The 18,900-nt window shown below is 45.7% G+C and overlaps 1 protein-coding gene and 1 long non-coding RNA gene across 2 annotated transcripts in view; one reads left to right on the top strand and one right to left on the bottom strand.

Moving 5' to 3' along the window:
* Tjp2 (tight junction protein 2) overlaps positions 1–15,708 on the bottom strand; it is a 165,136-nt gene extending 149,428 nt beyond the window's left edge. The window contains exons 1-2 of the mRNA XM_019204788.2: positions 15,588–15,708; positions 11,171–11,399 (exon numbers count right to left, since the gene is read on the bottom strand). The gene's annotated coding sequence lies outside the window, so the exon portion shown is untranslated. The remainder of the gene's footprint in view (positions 1–11,170; positions 11,400–15,587) is intronic.
* Positions 1,620–11,224, top strand: LOC109117459. Its single transcript, XR_002024778.2, has 3 exons — positions 1,620–1,785; positions 9,854–9,961; positions 11,159–11,224. It is a non-coding gene; the product is annotated as an uncharacterized LOC109117459 (long non-coding RNA).
* Positions 15,709–18,900: the final 3,192 nt, after the last annotated feature.

The raw sequence follows: 18,900 nt of genomic DNA, 5'->3' as shown, positions 1-18,900 counted from the left end.
TCAGGCATTTCATTGTCCCGGTTTTCATACTTCTACCCCAACTGCTACCCCTTTTCATCCTTCACATCCATTCATCCAATATTTCGTTTTGTTTGGTTTTGTAAACACCCTTACTTATATCCCAGCACAAACACTGACGATATACCTTGGTAAACAAGGAAATCCCAGAACAGACTGAGCATACAGTTTTGCTCCCCAAGTGTGGCACAGACCAAATGACAATTAAATAAAAACAATCAGAGCCCCTTATGGATGCAGCCAGAATGCTCCGAGAGTCCATGACTTTGGGGGTTTGCTGATATAATCCTGAAGAAGTTTCCTCAGATTCTTCAGACAAGGATCAGAGATTAAGTTTTTTTGTTGTTGTTTTTTTGGCACCAGCGGTGGAACTCGGGCCCTTGCACTTGTGAGGCAGGGCGGTGGAACCACTGAGCTAAATCCCCGGCCAGGGATTAAGTCTTTGATTGATGTTTCTACTTATTTCTGCCAAAGCCACTGAAAACACAACAGCCTTTTCATCAGAGAGGTTAGCACAGATATCAATTTCCTTTTCCCGTTTCTCTCTTCCTCGTGTTTTTTGGCAGATACACTTTCAGTCCTCCTCTTCCTCTTCCAATATCATCTGAATGGCTGTTACTTTGAGACCTCTTCCTCTTTTCTAAATCTTTATTTACTGTAGAATTTATCTTCTCTCTCCTAACTCTTGCTCGCGCTCAGGACAGGACTTGGTGGCCATCTTCACCATATTTCTGTCCTTGGGTAACAGCAACAAGGCCCAGCTCCTCTCCATGTACCTCAGTGTCCGGCCTCTGCCCACCCTCGCACACCCTGCCCATCCTGCTCCCTCCAGAGGTCTGATCATATTGCTATTTTGAAATTTAATTTCATTTAATTTTTTATTTTTTTGGTACCAGGGATCGAACTCGGGTCCTTGCACTTGCAAGGCAAGCGGTGCTAAATCCACTGAGCTAAATCCCTGGCCCTGTGTTGCTGTTTTTTTAAAAGGCAAATTCTAGAAAAATACATGTGGTACGAACTTGTTCATACAATAACTATATACACATATGGGCTCAAATTAATAGAAGCGCGGCTAGCAGGGTGTGGTAGAACACACCTGTAATCCCGGTAATCTGAGAGGCTAAGGCTGGAGTATTACAAATCCAGTCTGGGCAATTTACAGAGATCCAGTCAGGATAGCATAGGGTAGGACAGGAGGAGCTGAAGGATGCTTGGCAACTTGGCAACAGTTAACTAGAAAAGTCAGAGAGATTGTGATGGGGGTAGTGAATACAGACCTGCACTTCGCTGGCACTGATTTGAATTTAATTAAAAGCCAAAATAGGGCTGGGGTGTAGCTGAGGGGTAGAATACTTGCTCAGCCAACAGGAGGCCATAGCTTAGCTCCAAGCATGGAAAAAAAGAAAAAAGGCAAAGTAAAACAGTCACCCCACTGAGATGGAGGCCTCCACGGGGCCCAGGAGAGACTGTAGCCATGGCGTCCTGGCGCTCAGGGAAGGCTGCCTGGGATCAGCTGTGCACCTCGGAGTCAGGCCAGCCCAGGCGGTAGGGTTACAGGATGGCTGAGCGCCTCCTGCTCCTCCCCTGGCTGCCTCTGCAGCTATTCCTGTCAGGCCGGAGGTGAGGGTGCTCCAGACGGCCTCCCTGAGCCCCAGCCAGCAGCAGCCCTACCTCCTCTCCGAATAGTGGGTAACAGGACAGGCAAACCGCCCTCCTGCTCCTTCACACAGAAGACCAGGCAAAGATGGGCCCTTCGCCGGGTGACGGGTAACTCTGGTCCTTTCACATCTGTCCTATCCGCCCTGCTTTGTTAAGATGTTTATTTCATTGTTTGTTTGGTTGTTGTTGTTGTTGTTGTTGTTGTTTGGTACCGGAGATTGAACTCGGGTCCTTGCATTTGTGAACCACTGAACTAAATCCCCGGCCCTTGTTAGGGTGTTGAAGTCATTCCGTTCATTGATTGTTTGTAACTTTTAAAACTGTATCAGCACACGTCTGCAGGGTGGCAGTCCAGTCATCTTGGGGAGTGCGTACGTGCATATACTGTGGCTTTTGAAATCTCTTTCTCCTGCCTTCCGTCTCCCTCCCTCCCTCCTCTGATTCCCTTGTCCCGATTTCCATTCCTGGTGATCTTATTACTCTTAGCTCATGTCTTGGCATCTAGTTTCCATCCATTTGGGGTTATTCGGTTCCTGTACACGGCGGATCTCTACGCTATGTAAATTGTTCCATTTAAACTCCGTGTGGTGGTTTAAATACCACACTGTTTCTCTGGCGTGAGAAACCAAAAGTGGAAGTGAGGACTAAAATGAACATAATAAATATTGGGAAATGGGAAGGAGAGCAAGGGAAGGAGGGACGAAGGAAAGAAGGGACAAGAAAACAGGTGAGAAGAGAAGGAAAAATTGAAAACAAAGCTTTTGTACATAGGGATGGGAGGTTTAGGGGAGGTGGTGTAGGAAGAACGAGGCAAAGCGCGCCGTGTAGAGGCGTAAGTTCCCTATGGTGAGTGTTACCATTATGTTTGTCCACAGTGTGTCCTCTTTAAAAACATAAACTCCACCTGGTGATGCAGAGCCAGGGTTTCTATAGCCAAGGCTTTGACAAGCTTTTCTAAAATATCAGCTCATTCGTGTTTCTGGGATTCAGGTACTGGTTTTTTGGACTTTGGCAGGCAGCTCATTAAATACTTCATGTCGATCATTTGTTGACACTCCAGAGGTCACGGCAGTCGTAGTTAAGCCTCTGGCAACAATTAGTTTTAAAATCAGATAGAAAGTTGTAGCTTCTGTGGAATTTGGATGGCTTGTGCACTTCCGGCAATAAAGACTGGTTTAGATATAAACATGTACAAATATATTCATTAGATGCATTTTTAGAAGACAAGGGTATTGCTCCTGATAGTATCTAACATAAAAATCAGCTTGCTCTTTTTTTTTATTGGTACTGGGGATTGAACTCGGGTCCTTGCACTTGCAAGGCAGGCCACCAAACCGCTGAGCTAAATCCCCGGCCCTAGCTTACTCATTTTGAGCTTCAAAAGCTATGAACAAATTTGGCACAATGGTGCACGTTTGTAATTCCAGCAACTCAGGGAGGCTGAGGTAGGAGGATCTCAATTTCAAGCCTACCCTGGGCAATTTAAGGAGACCCTAATTCAAAATAAAAGAGATGAGAGGATGAAGTTCAATGCTAAGGCTCTCGGTTTAATCCCAGCACTGAAAGAAGAAAAAAAATTTATGAACAATAATATAATAATTCTATAATAATTACATCTAGCATTGTCATTTATAGGCTAGTGATAAAAATTGGAGGCTGAGACACAACTGAATCACACCTGCACTTATTAATCATTGAGCGACAGCAGGGGTGTTAGGGCCATGACCAAAATAAGGGACTCATTTTTTTTGTTTTATACTGGGGGTTGAACTCCAGTCCTTATGCTTGCAAGACAGGCGGCAGAACCACTGAGCTAAATTCCCAGCCCTGGGACTCAAACATTAATGAGTACTCATTTGGCACCATAGGCCTTTGACAGGAAACTGAGGTTACATAGCATGTTAACTGATTGCAAAATTCTCCTGTTTAAATCAATAGGAATAATTGAAAAAAAGAAAAATAGGGCAAGTGAGGGTGTGGGGAAACTGGCACGTCCATATTCTGTATGAACTGCTCTCACCATCTCAGAAAGTGTCTTTAAGGGTGGGAATGTAATTCCGCGGTAGTTCATGAACTTTGCATGCATGAGAGCCTGGGTTTGAGCCTTAGCACCCCCCGCGAAATCATAACAAACATAGAGACTTTATTAAGAACTTCCTCAGCCATTTGCCCTCATAATTTAACCATAGGGTTCCTATCTTAGACAACAGCCTACAGGTAGAGAAAGCTATACACACAAAACTTTTCATTGGTACATTATTCATACAAGCAAGGTGTTGGAAACAACAGAGATATCTAATAATTATGGGAAAGTTAATGTGCATCCACTAAACAGTACATTCTTTTTTTTTTTTTTTTTTTTTTTTTTTTTTTTTTTTTTTAGGACCTTGCATTTGCAAGGCAGGCACAGTGCCACTGAGCTAAATCCCTAGCTGAACAGCACATTCTAAGAAAATATCTAATAAATACCTAAAAAGCACATCACAGGATGTATATGTGTTAATTAGGAAGAACATGCAGCAACATTTATTTAGTCAACAATTATTAAACCCACTTTATTATACCATACTAAGCACAATGATGAACAAGATGGGGAAAGTTTCGCCCATGGAGCTTTTGGCTAACACAATGCGATATCATGTAGAAATGAGATCATACAAAATTCACACACTGAGATTGCCACTGTGCAGAAATGAAATGGGTAGGCCGAAAACAGGAATGAAATAAATCTTGGGTTATTCAGGGCAGTGAGAGCACTGATGATCATTTTTCCTTTTCAGCATTTTACAGCTCGAAACTGATGATTTTTTTAACATGACATGAAACATACAGAAACTTCAAGAAATAGTATTGCTACATTTTGGAAACCAGAACAATAATTGATATATATATAGAATGGCTGTAACCCTGTATTCACATCGACAGGAGCTGAAACCAACCATTTGTACAGAAAGGAGAGCACCGTGGAAAGTAGTAGCATTAGAGATAATTTATTTTCCTTTACTAAGGGCAGGCTGGGCTGGGGATTTAGCTCAGTGGTTCTGGCACCTGCCTCAAAAAGCACAAGGGCCTGAGTTCAATCACCGGTACCAAAAAGGAGGGGGGCATTCTATGCTGTTGGCTCAAGGTCTTAGAATTATGTGTACAGGGGACCTTTGACTTACAAACTCATTTTGTTGGCAAGGGGTGGTTGTAACTCAAGTTGGTCAAATGAAGGCTCAGGCTCTTCTACACAGCCTTCAAAGCCTCTCTTCTGTACACAGGCAGAGCTCAGTGTCCTTAGACACTGGACCAGGATTTCTCAATTACCCCACATGGGAAAGGATGTTGTAATGTTCCTTCCAGAATTCTTATTTTTATTTTTATTTTATTTATTTTTTTGGTACTGGGGATTGAACTTGGGACCTTTTGCTTATGCTACAAGGCAGGCAGGGCACCAATGAGCTAAATCCCTGGCTTTTGGTTTTTTTTTTTTTTTGCGAGGTAACCTCCATAATTCTTTAAGGGTTAAATCTGTTTCTGACACTTAAAGAAAAAAAGTTCTTTCCTGCCTTGGGCAGTACACCCAACCCCCTCCTTGTTCTGATAAAGGTAGAGTTAACAGCATAAAGTTTATGATTCTGTTTTCATATGATTTATAAGACACTTGTCTTCTTTCAAGGCAAAGTTACAACTGTCTGCTGTTGTCCTGTTGTGGTAAACTTACTTGCTCCATCACTAGAAAAATCACCCTCTTTGACAAAATGTATAAAACTAGAACTTTTCTATGTTTAATGCTCAGCCCTTTTGGACACAGAGTCCACTGAGCCAGTGTATATACCTTAAATAAATCCTCCTGACTCCCACTTGGTCTCTCCTGTCTCTTAAAATTCTGCAAGACCATCTGGAAGCACAAGTGGCCAGCATTTGATTGTAACTCATTACTTTGTTCATAAGTTAAAACTAAAATTGCAGTCATAACCCAAGTTGTTCATGTGTCAGGCCAGATGTAACCTGAGGGTCCATTGTACTTTTATTTTTTTGCTGGTGGTGGGTATCAAACCCAGTACCCTGTACATGCTAGGTAAGCACTCTACCAGTGAGTCATACCCCACGCCAATGAGTAATTTTTGTTTTTGTTTTGTTGTGTTTTCAGACAGGATCACTCCCTGTAATTTAGACTGGTCTTGAATTATGCAGCCTTGAACTTGTGATAATCCTTTCTGCCTCAGTCTCCTGAGCGCTAGGAATACAGGCGTGTGCCATCAAACCCTGCACAATGTGTAATTTTAAAGAAATATAGAGAAGTCCACTTTTCTGCCCATCTAAGAACTCCAGATAAAGGCATGTGGTACACAGCCTGGGCCTTGGAGTCCTACAGACCTGGGCACAAGTCTGAATGTTGTCACTTTCTAGTCATGTGACTTTTTAAAAAGTCGCTATGAAGTTTAGGCTGGCCTTGAACTTGCTATGTAACCCAGGCTGATCTTGAATTCCTGATGATCCTTCTGTGGTACAAAAACCAACTCTCTTTCCCTTTTTAGGTTGAGGATAGTATTACATATCTATAGGATAAGCTCCAGGAGAGTATTGTATCTGGAATATAATCAGCTACAGACATCAGATTCTGAACCTCAGCCAGGCGTGGTGTTGCACCCTTGGAATCCCAGCACTTGGGAGGCTGAGGCAGGAGGGTCACAGTGAGTTTGAGCTTGAACTACATAGTGAGATTCTGTCTCAAAAAAAGGGGCTAGGGTTTAGCTCAGTGGTGCTACCTGTCTCACAAGCACAACGTCCCAAGTTCAATCCCAGTACCAAAAGAAAAGAAAAGAATCTCAACCACGCTTGCCAAACAAGACAGGCTTTCATTTTGTCCACATTATAAAACATCTGGAGGTAGACAGTCCAGTTTGGGTTCAGTGACTCAAATAAAATAAGTGATGTGGCTTTTCCAGACTTTCTGCCATCTTTGCCTGTGCTCTTAACTCTTACGGGTCCAAGACAATTTCTCTACCTTCAGGCATGTAGAGTGTTGTGTAGGCAAAATCCTAACCAGGGCAGGAGATTTGGCTCAGTGATTCTGCTGCCTGCCTTGCAAATGCAAGGTCCCAAGTTTGATCCCCAGTAACAACAACAACAAAAAAAATCCTAGCCAGCTGAATTTACCTGCAAGCTTATCGGCTTACCTTTTCTTATTCGAATTTGGGTTCTATGGCTATGTCTAATTCTAAAACATTCTGGGAAAGCATGCTCGTATTTATAGTTTTTGCCTCCACATACTAGGCAAGTACTCTACCACTGTACACTCCTAGCCTATGTGTTGTTTGTTGTTTTTTTTTTAACATGAGTTTATCATCTTCCAAGTAAAGTTGTGATAATGTTAAGGAAAAAACAAACAAACAAAAAAAGGAGCCAGTATGGTGGCACACGCTTGTAATCCCAGCACCCTGGGAGGCTAAAGCAGGAGTGTTCCGAGATTGAGCAACAGAATGATTTAGTGATATTATAGACAGCAAGTTAGGTAGAAATATTACTGGCAGTCAGACAGGGCTAGGCCTTCGAGGGAGTCCATACAGAGGCTGAGAACACATTACAGCTGCAGCTGGAGTCACATATGTGGAAGGCCAGGCCTCAAGACAAAGACGCAACGACCAGGCCTACGTGCCTCTCTGAGGGATAAGCGATACTTTGAAGATTATACTAAAATTGGTATCATCTGATCCACCACAGTCCAGATAGACATCAGTCACCCAGGTGGGGATGGGGATATAGCTCAGTGTGAAAGCACTGGATTCAATCTCCAGTGCTGGAAAAAGGAAGAAAGAAAAAGAGAGAAGAGGGAAAAGGAGGGGGAGATGGAGAGGGAGAGAGAGAGGGAGAGGGAGTGGGGGGAGGAGGAGGAGAGAAAGGCAGGCATTTGGGAAGCTGAGGCAGGAGGATTGCCACAGATTCAAGGCCAGCCTGAGCTACATAATGAGTTCAAGACCAGCCTGGACTATAAAACCAGTCTCTATCTGAAAAAAAAAAAAAAAAACTATAGCTGGGCATGGTGGCGCACCCTGTAATCCCATCACTCAGGAGGCTGAGGCAGGAGGATCGCTGTGAGTTTGAGACCAGCCTGGGCTACATAGTGAGTTCCAGGTCAGTCTCGACTAAATAGTGAGACCCTGTCTAAAAAAAAAAAAAAAAAAACCAAAAACTAAAAATATGGGCTGGGGATGTAGCTCAGTGGTGCCGCGCCTGCCTCGCAAGTGCAAGGTCCTGAGTTCGATCCCCAGTACCAAAAAAAAAAATGCATAAATAAAAGAAATTTAAAAAAAAAAGAAAAGAAGGAGGGAAGAAAGGAAGGGGGGAAAAAGGAAAACAGAAAAGGATGTTGGATAGGGAACAGAGCACTCCTGCTGAGGTACACACCAGAATGGTAGCAGTCATCATCTCTGATTAAGGGTTATGGATCTTTTTTCTTTTTTTCTCCTTGGTGCTGACTTGGAATCAGGACCTGGCACATGCCTAGCAAATGCTCTACCTCTAAGCCATCTCCTCAGCCCATATTTATTTTTAATATACCTGAATCCCACAGATGAGCAGGGAAAAGCACTGCACAGGTTTTACAGCTTGCCCGAGAGATTGTGAAACATGGCCCTCCTGCATGGAAAACCTCTGGGCTCCCAGCTGACCGCGCACATCACAGCACTGCCCACTTGGTTTGGGTCTGTTGCGCAGCGAGCCAGGTCTGCAGTCTTGGAGTCACTTCCTGGCTCCCTCTGCGCAGTGAACCTCGTGGGCTGGCACCCAACCTTCCTTCCCCACAAGCCCTTTCCTAACAGCACGGGTTCATCATCGTCTTCCCGCAGCACCCAATTCCCAGCTGCAAGGACGTGCAGGATCTGTCCCTCTGACTGGCAACTGGCTGGCTGGCTCATTTCTCAGCATGAGACGTTTCTCAGGTCCTAAGCTATTCCTCCCTGAGCTTGGGAAGTGATTCAAATACACGAAACTCCAGGGGAAGCTGGCCTTGGACTTCTGCTTGAGACTGTCTCACAAGAAAAAGTCACATGCACAGGGGGCTTTTGGGGTGCCAGCCGTTTCTGTTTCTTGACCTGGGTGGCAGTTATGTGAGTCCTGGTGTCAGCGCAGCGGTAAGAGCACTTGCCTGGGCTATGCAAGTAAAGAAAGCCTGTGCTGTATGTACTTTGCATATGTGTCCATTTCACACCTTACTATTTTTAGAGGCCTCTCGGAGCTCCACATTTCATAATTTTAGAAGTCCGAAACAACAAAGGAGGGCCAGGGATGTAGCTCAGTGGCACCGCGTTTGCCTGGCAAGTGCAAGGTCCTGAGTTCGATTTCCAGTACCAGAAAAGAAAAAAAAAAAGGCAAACCACTGAAAAGACAATCTCTCTCCTTTCCTGGAGAAGCTGTAGCCCTCTTGCTGCCCTAAGGAACTGCAGGGAGAAAGGGGCTGGAGCCCCTGGATTAAGCTGATGTCTTCCTTCTGGATGTGGATTTGCAAGAACCAATAGATGCCCTAATGCTGAAGCTGCTGTGCGCTGTTCCATCCATAGCAGCAGTGGCGGCCAATCTGGCATTCTTGGCCTATGTTCAATCAGGGGCTGAGTGCAAACCCTTCAGACCAAGGCACGGCGGCACATGCCTGTAATCCCAGCACCGGGAAGGCTAAGGTAGGAGGATCCCAAATCCTAGTACAGTGTGAGTGACTTAAGCAACACTATGTTGTTTGTTTGTTTGTTTTTGTTGTTGTTTTCTTTTTGGTTTTTTTGAGACAGGGTCTCACTATGTAGTTGAGACTGACCTGGAGCTCACTATGTAGACCAGGCTGGTCTAAGCAAGACTATGTTCTAAAATTTAAAAATCCCAGCCAGGTATAGTGGCACACACCTGTAATCCCAGCACTCGGGAGGCTGAGGCAGGAGGATTGCCAAGAGTTTGAGGCTAGCCTGGGCTACATAGTGAGTTAGTGAGTTCAAGATAGCCCAGAATACACAGCAAGACCCTGTCTCAAAAAACAAAAACAAAACAAAAAATGTAAAGATACCAAAAAGGCTGGGGATGTAGCTCAGTGCAAAGGCCCTAGGTCCAATCCCCAGTACTTCAAACAAACTAATAAGAAACACAGTAGCCCCTTTACCTGTACTAACATCTCTTCTCCTTTCCCTCATACACATTCCTCGGGCAGATTTTCAGAGCCTCTCCACAGCCCCTCCGCCTCCAGCTGTCTGCTCACAGCCTTTTCACCCTGTCTGGGTCACTTCCAGCGTGAATCCCTCTGACAGACTTCTCTCAGGTGAGACCTTTTCCTGTCCTTGTGGAAGAAAGGGAAGCCCCTTGCCTGTTACCGAAGGTACCAAAGAGCTCAGTGCAGTCTCCTGGTGACCTTCATCTGCAGTCAGCCTGGGCCTTCCCAGAAGAGCTCCCCCTGGGTTTCTCATAGGAAGGTTTACCTAAGTGTTTAGACGTCCTGCAGCCCGAGCCTCCTGTGGTGAGGTGTGGCCTTCTTTTTCAGAGGCAGCTGAATCTAAAATGTGTGACTAGGGTTAATGGCACGAGGACTACCGCCCCTAAGTAGTTTAAACAAGATAAAAGGGGTAGAAAAAGGTCCCCTGTTGCTTTGGCTGTGTTCCGCTGCCATAAACCATTGCCCCAGGACACCCTGCCTTGGAGCCAGCCAATTATGAACTGAAACCTCTACAAACTGTAAACCAAATAAACCTTTCCCCTTGTAACTTTGGGTGTCAGGTATTTTGTCTCAGCAAGGAGAGAAAAGTAACTAATACACTAAGGCGCCATCTTTATGCCCTTAATCCACCCACTGAAGTCCTGGCCACCTCCAGGGCCAGGTGTGCAAACTCACTTTGTTTACTGAAGCACTGCTGACCTCACCAGGGTGGCTGACCCTGCCCCGTGCCAAGCTGGGATCCTCTGCACTGTGCCTGGGGTTTGACCGCTGTTGGCCTTTTCCTATTTGGCCTCTACCGCACTCCCCTGGGCCTGGTCTTCCTGTTCCACTCCAGAGTCCCTCTGACTCCCCCAACATACACTGGTCCCCAAACTCTTCACACACAAAGCTTATACCTGGCACCGTGATGCTCAGTGTGTATTCAATAAATAACAATATGTTGAAGTGAAAACTGAATTGTCTCTTGCCAAGCTGTAATTTCTTTTCCTTTTTCTTTTGGGTACCGGAGATTGAACTCAGGTCCTTACGCTTGTGAGGCAGTCAGCGGAACCACTGAGCTAAATCCCTGGCCCTGTAATTTCTTATATGAATGCTACATCAAAAGTAAACTACTAATTTCTTGATTTGATGTGACACAGTGCTGCTGTCAAGAATGTGCTGGGGTGGGCATGTAGGTCAGTGGCAAAGCACTTGCCTAGCATGTGCAAAGCCTTAGGTTTGACTCCCAGCACATTTGGGGAAAAAAAAAAAAGTTCTTCTGTGTGTTCTTTCACTAATAAACTCTGTTGATGAGGAGATAAACAGGAAGCGACTCACCTGGCTCCCCGGCCATCCTTCGAACCCCGCTGCCTGGGTCACGGTGCATCACACCTGCTGACTGGAGTCCAGGAGAAAGAAGCTAGAAGTCATTCTACCTCTGGCCCGTGTGGAGAGCAGAGCCTTGACTCGCTCTCCGGATGGACATCCACAGCTGCCACGTTAACTTCCAGGCAAAGGAAGCGGCTTCCTGATCCACTCAGCCGCCGCCATGTCCACAGGAAGTTGACTGGAAAGTGGGAGAGAGACTCCAGTGAAGAGCTATGTTAATTAAGTTCACCTATGGCTCCCAAGGCAACAAACCCCTTAGGATCCTGGGTAACAAGAGCCTTTCAAACTCACTTGGGAGCTATCAGTTGTCCGTTGCCCACAGCAACCTAACTGGATATGATTTGTAGGGTTTCTGCCTCATGATCCAGATAAAAGCATCCGGGGAAGACATATTAGTTGCTACCTGTGTATCTTCCAGTGGGAGTGACACCACCTAAAACCTTTACAAGTAAGGACTTCCTGATACAGACGTGCTCCCTGTGTGTAGGAGGGTGTGGCTAAATTTACATCCTTCACTGGCTGTGAAGAAATAGGAGGAAAGGACAGACTGAGGATCCCTTCTCTGAAATGTTGCAGACCAAAAGTGTTATAGATTTTTGGTGTGTGTTGGAATATTGACCTATACACAATGAGATACCCAAGCCTAAACACAGATTTATTTATTCTTCATATACACCTTATACGCATAGCCTAAAGATAATTTTACACAACATTTTCAGTACATCTGCATTTTAACTGTGACCCATCACGAAGCAGGTACACAATGTTCTACGTGCCGCATCGTGCCAGGGCTCAAAGTTTCAGATTTTGGAACATTTTGGATTTCAGATTTTCAGACTGAGGAGGTTCCAGATGTATCCTTTACATCCCTGTGCTCACCTCTGGGAGGCCTCTGAGAATCGAAGTGCCAGGAAATTTGAAATTGAAGGTGATGTTAAAGACATAGCCAGTCTTCATCAGCTGTTCCTGATTAGTACTCAGATGTATAGCTAGCGTGCAGTAAAAAGTGCTCTGTTCTACTTGGGTCATGTTAGAAATTTGGTCCTGATCCAGTTTTTTTTTTTTTTATATAATACTTGATCTTAGCGGAAAGGTCAAGAAGGGATGATTTTTTTTTTTTGGAGACAGGGTCATGTTATGTACTTCAAGCTGGTCTTGAACTCACTATGTATCCCAGGCTGGCCTCAAACTAATGGTGATCTTCCTGCCTCAGCTTCCTGAGTGTTGGGATTACAGGTGTGCACCAGCGCACCTGGCTCTAGACTCCTGATTCATGGAATTACAGGTACTCACGAGATCAGCTCATGGAATTGCTTGCCTTTCGGAATTACTCAAGAGGAAGTTTTGTATAGGTCCACAGTCCTTAGCAGTAATTCTGAAATTTGAGTGTCCTCACAAGTTGGATGCCCAAACTAATTTGGCAGCAAAACTTTACCCTCAGTAACAGAAGTCTATGTATGATCCTTATACATTCCATTTAGCATAAATAATGATACATTTCTCTGAGGACACACCTATGTTTGATTATAGGGTGCTATCCCGGGTCTTTCATGGAGGTATTGTGTAATAATTTACAGGATCATATCTAAAAATTCTAAAGTTTCCAACTCACAGCTCAGGAGTTCCACAAAACCTCCAGATGATGACCAGCTATGAGTGAGCTCTTGATCTGTTAGGCTGCAGTTTTCACACTTCCATTAAATGGAGACTCTGCTTTTCCTGCCCAGAAACATAATGTATCTAATCCTAACTTGAAATGCATGCCTTGCAGAAGATTTGGCAAAATCACTATGCATACCCCTGAATCCTGACTGTGAATCTACACTGGTCTGCCTGTACCTACAAGGGCTGTGTCTCTTTACAGGCGGAACAATTCCATTCCTCACGCTGCTTCTGACATCAGTGAGAAAATAAGCATCCATCCAGGGCAAACACACTTACGGTGAAAGGTGACTGAAAGGCAGACGACATGCTCAGTAATTTCCTTTAGTCCGCTGCAGGTCAGGGCTCGGTTTGGGACTTCTAGACGGTGCCAGTGGTACAGGGCACCAAGTAATCCAAATGAGCAACAGTAATCCAAACAAGAGAATATAACTCCCAACCTGTGAGATATCCAAAACTCACATTTGTGGTCTCTAAGATCAAAGAATGAATTTTAGGGACAATGGAGGCTAAGAGTAGGGAAAATTTATTGAGAGAAAGATGCTTCCATCTAAGACAGACAGGAGGGGACTGGAAAGTGGGTTGCCCGCCCACCTGTCTTTCAAAGGTGTTGTATATGGCAACAGGTGAGGCAGGTACCAAGTGGGACAAAGCTGTGAGACCCAATGGAAAATCAGAAGGTGGGCGTGAGGGAGACCATGATCAACCAATAAGATTACAAATACAGCCACCCAGGTAATAATGATTAAATGGGGATCAAATGGAAAATAAAGTTTATTTCCCTTTCAACTTAGCGACTTGCCTCCAAATAAAAATATTTATCACATTTTTAAAATGAACGTGGATAATGTTTCATTTTGATATATTCGTACGAGCACATACTGACAATCTATCACTTCTACCCGTAACCATTCCTTTCCCCTTCTCCGCTTGTGCTCACTCGCCCACACGTGCAGTCATAAGGCTTGTGTCTTAGGTGGAGGCGGAACCCCTTTAAACTGTTTTCACCCCCTCTCCCCCTCTCCCCCCTTCATCCCTTGGTCCCTTTCCCAGGTGAGAAAGATCTACCTCCCTAACTTTCTATCATCTTTTATTTTGCTCTTTGTTTATGCATTGGGTTTCTCATATAAGAGAAACCATGTGTTATTTAGACTCGTGTGTCTGATTTACTTCACTGACTTCGGGGTCTCAAAGTGGATCCATTTTGTTTTTTTGTACCTAGACTCGAACTCCGGTCCTTGTGCTAGCGAGGCAGGGAGCAGAACCACTGAGCTAAATCCCCGGCCCCCCCACTTTCCTTTTTTAGAAGAACTGGCATATTTTATGTATTTATTTTTGGTGTATTTGAGATCTACAGGCCAGCGTTCCTCACGGGGAGTGTGTACCTCTACACGGGACATCTTGCTTCTTTTTGTTGTTATCCCCTCCCCTCCCTTCAACCCCTCTTTCCGTCCTCATTTGCTAAAAGCTTCACGGCCATGCTTTCCTTCTATTCTTTTTCTTGTCCCTTCCTTGCTTTCTCCCTCTGTCCTCCCTTGTTCCCCTATTATTACGCATTCTGGTCTTTATTTACACTTTCAGTTTCTCATACCAGAGAGCCGATGCAGGATTGACCCGTGTGTCCGATTTGCTCCCCGTAAGAGCGTGGTCTCAGGGTGCATCCATCTAGCTAGAACTGTCTGGAGGGTACCCTTCTTCACGGTGCCCCACCCTCCTACAAACGCCTCCGTGTTACCCATCGTTGCGGCAGAGCAGTGCTCCATTATGTGTGAATACCACACTGTCACTTTGCCTACTGATGGACGTGGAGGCCGCTCCCAAGACGGAGCTGAGTCGTGCTGTCAGAAACACGGGTGCACGTGTTATCCCCACTTTCCCCTCCGGATGGACGGCCGCAGACCGTACCTGCTCCCTCACACCTGAGGCGGCTGTCCCGGCCCTTCCTCTTCTCTGGCAATCTCATTCTGACGCAGAAGCAGTCATGAATCCCCTGGAGCTACTGCGGTTTATTCATCTATTTTGTGGTACTGGGAATGGAACCTGCGGCCTTTGCACTGAATTGCTTTCCCAGCTCTTTCTTAAATGTTGAGAAAGAAATACAACTAAATAAATACTACACTGATGTGTAGCCCAGGCTGGGCTTGGATCTGTGACTTTCTGGTCTCAGCGCGTCCCAGCACGTGCGTGCCCCCCCACGGCCCCAGGCACCTGGTCGGGCGGGGGACGGTGTTTACTGTGTCCCTTCAAGAAAAGGACTCCTACACGCGGTTCCTGACACCAGGAAAGGCAGAGTGAATTGCTGTTTCCTTTTGCGTCACCATTCTTAATTCTTTTCTTAATCAGGAGGTAGCGGGGATTGAAAAAGTCATGAAATTAACCACACACGCATCTAATTTGGAAGACCCAAACAAAGCCAATTTACAAGCCCTGGCCCATCATCGTGATAGTTACTTGCACTAATCCTGTAATTTCTATCTACTAAACACTATTATTTTCCTTCTCGGCGCGTTAAACGACTAGGGAAAGGATTCCAGAAAAATGTCAACACTACTGACACTCCTGTTATTAATACTGTTTATGTTTTTAATGGCCAGTCTTCTAAATACTTGGAAATCGTCTTAGCCAGGAATGCATTCCCAGGACTGCAGCCAGCCGCAGCCCTGACGGCTCCGAGTGGGGAGTTTCCAGGCTTCTGGATACTGACCTCACTTCCCAAGGCCCCGGGAGATCCCCCTCCTTTTCCAGATGGCCTGGGGTTCCTTCCCTCTTCTCGGGGTGTATCGCGGACACCCCGCTGGGCCGGCCCGGGAGAGAAGGCGTCCGCCAGGTTCCCGGCCTCTCACCCCCCGGGCCCTCAGCAGCTTTGGATAACCCCGCTTCCGCCTGCCTTGCACCGCCCCGCCCCGCCCGGCCTCCTCCTCCCAACCTCTCCCGGGCTCTGAGAAGTAATTACCGTTACCAACCCGCTCTCCGAGCAGTAACAAGGAAGGGGGCCCGAGTTCCCCCGAACGAGGGCATCACCCTCTGATAGCAAACCCGGAACTCTTGCTTGCTCTCTTTCATGGCGGTTGATCAGATTTTAGTTTACCCAAGCATCTCCCCAGCTGGCGGTGCCAGGAAGATCCCAAGTTTGAGGCCACCGTGGGCATTTTAGTGAGGCCCTGCCTCAAAAAATTAAATGGGTTGGGGATGTAGCTCAGTAGCAGAGCCTAGATTTCAGATAGGATAGAAGAAATAAAAACTAGACAGAAGGGAGCCAAGGAAAATCAAGGCGGGAGGCGGGGTACCGGGGATCGAACTCAGGACCTTTAGGACCACTGAGCTAAATCCCTAAGCCAAGAATTTTAAAAATGAAAACTACAGCTTCAGGACAGCCCTGTTGATTTTTTTCCCTCTTCCACAACACAATAACCGTGGGCAATTCCCTTTCATCTGCAGATGGTGCAGACCTTCCCTTTTTACTTGCACATTGCCCTTTCACCTGTGATAGATCACCTCTTGACGTGTAAATCAGGCTTCCCCTTTGAATAGGAAGCTGGTCGGGGGAGGTCTGCTTGGCTTCCTTCACCAAGACTGTGCCCTATCAGATACCAGATTTCGGGCTGGGGATTTAGTTCAGTGGTTCCACTGACTGCCTCACAAGAGCAAGGTCCGGAGTTTGATCCCCGGTACCAAAAAAGTAAAAAATCGCTTCTCTAGCTTTTTGGCTAAGATCAAGGGCAGATAGATACGAGGTTTCTGCATCAAAATCACAGATCTGTTTCCAGTTCCAAATTCAGCGTCTCTCATTTCTCCGAGCACCCCACTGCACTCCTAGGTCCATTCTAAAATCCCTGCCTAATACATTCTTCCCATGCCTATAATGACGCATGCTCAAAGTTCTTTTCCCAGATGGGACTCTGTGAACCTCCACCCATTCTATGTTTAGGGTGAGTTAAATTTCTTATCTCAACCTCAGGAGCCTCTGAGTCTCAGGCAGTTACTATTCAAGGAAGCTAAATTAGATAGAAATTAAGGGAACTCCGCACAAAAAAACAAACATCAGAATTGTGGCTAGAGGTGAATCCGAAGAGAAGCAGGACTAAAGATGTAGCAGCAATAGCCAGGCTTGCAGGCCTCCCAGGAGATAAATAGCAATTTAAGACTATACATAGGAAGCCGGAGGTCGTGGCCATAGTGGCGCATGCCTGTAATCCCAGCACTTGGGAGGCTGAGGCAGGAGAATCGCTGTGAGTTCAAGACCAACCTGGGCTACATAGCGAGTTCCAGGTCAGTCTGAACTACATAGTGAGCCTGTGTCAAAAAACCATTTAAAAAAAAAAAAAAAAAAAAAAAAAAGACTATACATAGGAGGTGGAGGAAGGAGAGCTGGGGCTTCTGGTTTCTAACCAGGTGTTCCTGGAGCCCCCGGAAAGGGACGAAGGGCACCCAGTCCCCTGCTGGCTGTTAGCACCATTGACATTCCACTCTCTGCAAAGGTGTTTATTGACATTTTTTTTTCTTTTTTTTAGTTTCTTCTATCTTTTAACTTTTCCTTGCTTCATTTTTTCCCCCCAAAACCCACTAGGGGCATTCTGAGAACTGTGAGGCTACCAGGGAGTAGTGGCACATGCCATTCTAGAACTCTAGGAGGCTGAGGCAGGAGGATCACAACTTTGAGCCAGACACTGACTCAAAATAAAAAATAAATAGGCTGGAGGGCCGGGGATTTAGCTCAGTGGTGCTGCTGCCTTCCTTGCAAGCACAAGGTCCCCAGTTTGATCCCTGGTACTGCCCCCGCCGCGAATAAATAAATAGGCTGGGGGAAAGAAAAAAAAAAGGCTGGTGATGTATCTCAACAGTAAGACCCCTGGGTTCAATCCTCAGTACCACACAAAAAAACAACCTGTGAGCCCTAGTGCAACAGGGACCACTTGCTGGAGGCACTGCTAGGGCATTTGGCAGGGAGAGCCTTCACCTACCCACCTGGAGCTGCTAATGGCCAGCCGGGAGGTAAGAGCAGGTTTGTTTGTGTCAGCAGTTTTGTCTTTATCCAAGGAGCGGTAAGTAGCTGGAGGATGAGACTCTGCCTTTGCTGTGCCCCACTGAGGAGGGTTCGTGCTGAGGCCTGAAGTATGCATGGGACTATGCCCCAGTGGGGACCTATGGGACACCATGGCGTCCTCCAAAGTCATGCGGGCTGGGGGGCTTTCCTGGCACCTGTTATTAGCTCAGTCTCTGAATGAGCAGCAACCCTGGGGTAGAGTATATTTTTTTTTTTTTTTTTTTGAGGCAAATCCTATGTAGCTCAGGCTGGCCTTGAACTCACTGTGTAGCCCAGGCTGGCCTCAAACTCATGGCAATCCTCCTGCCTCAGCCTCCCCGTGGTGGGACTACAGGTGTGGGCTAGTCTGTATTCGTTTTGGTACTAGGGATGGAACTCAGGACCCTGTGCTTTCGAGGTAGGCACTATCCCAGGGAGCTAAACCCCTGGTCCATGTATTTGCCAATTTCTGGCTGTGGCAGATTTCAACCTACCCAAGTGATTTCTTTGGGGGAGGAGTTGGGAAAAGGTGCACAGTATCACATATTGCTACCACAGGAGTACAAAAGACAACTAATCTCAAGAGCGTAGGGAACATACATGTGGTGAAATAATTAGGAAGTAATCAGTTTTGAGTATTTCTGGCTTTCTTTTTCACATATTTAGTAGTTTTACATTATTTAAATTTTTACAATAGCTGTGTGTAATGACTAGCTTACAAAATACCTGACAATGTATAATCAGTTGTCCCAAAGTCATGACCTGCTTCTAGCACAATAAATAAGACATTTTAGTAAAATGGCTTTGTAGAATGAAGAACATTATGCAAGGGAAGACTGTCCTATTGGTCTATAGTAATTTTTTTCTTCTTCTGGTACTGGGGATCAAACTCAGGACCTTGTGCTTATGGGGTGGGCATGGCACCACTGCGCATGGGGCCACTGAGCTAAGTCCCCAGCCGCCCTTCTTAAAGTAATTCTTTTTTTTTTTTTTT

Source organism: Fukomys damarensis, unplaced genomic scaffold (genome assembly GCF_012274545.1).
Source record: "Fukomys damarensis isolate Sample0158 unplaced genomic scaffold, DMR_v1.0_HiC HiC_scaffold_31, whole genome shotgun sequence".
Taxonomy (NCBI): Eukaryota; Metazoa; Chordata; class Mammalia; order Rodentia; family Bathyergidae; genus Fukomys; species Fukomys damarensis.
Note: the sequence above shows the minus strand (reverse complement) of the source record. Positions and strands in the feature narration are given on the sequence as shown.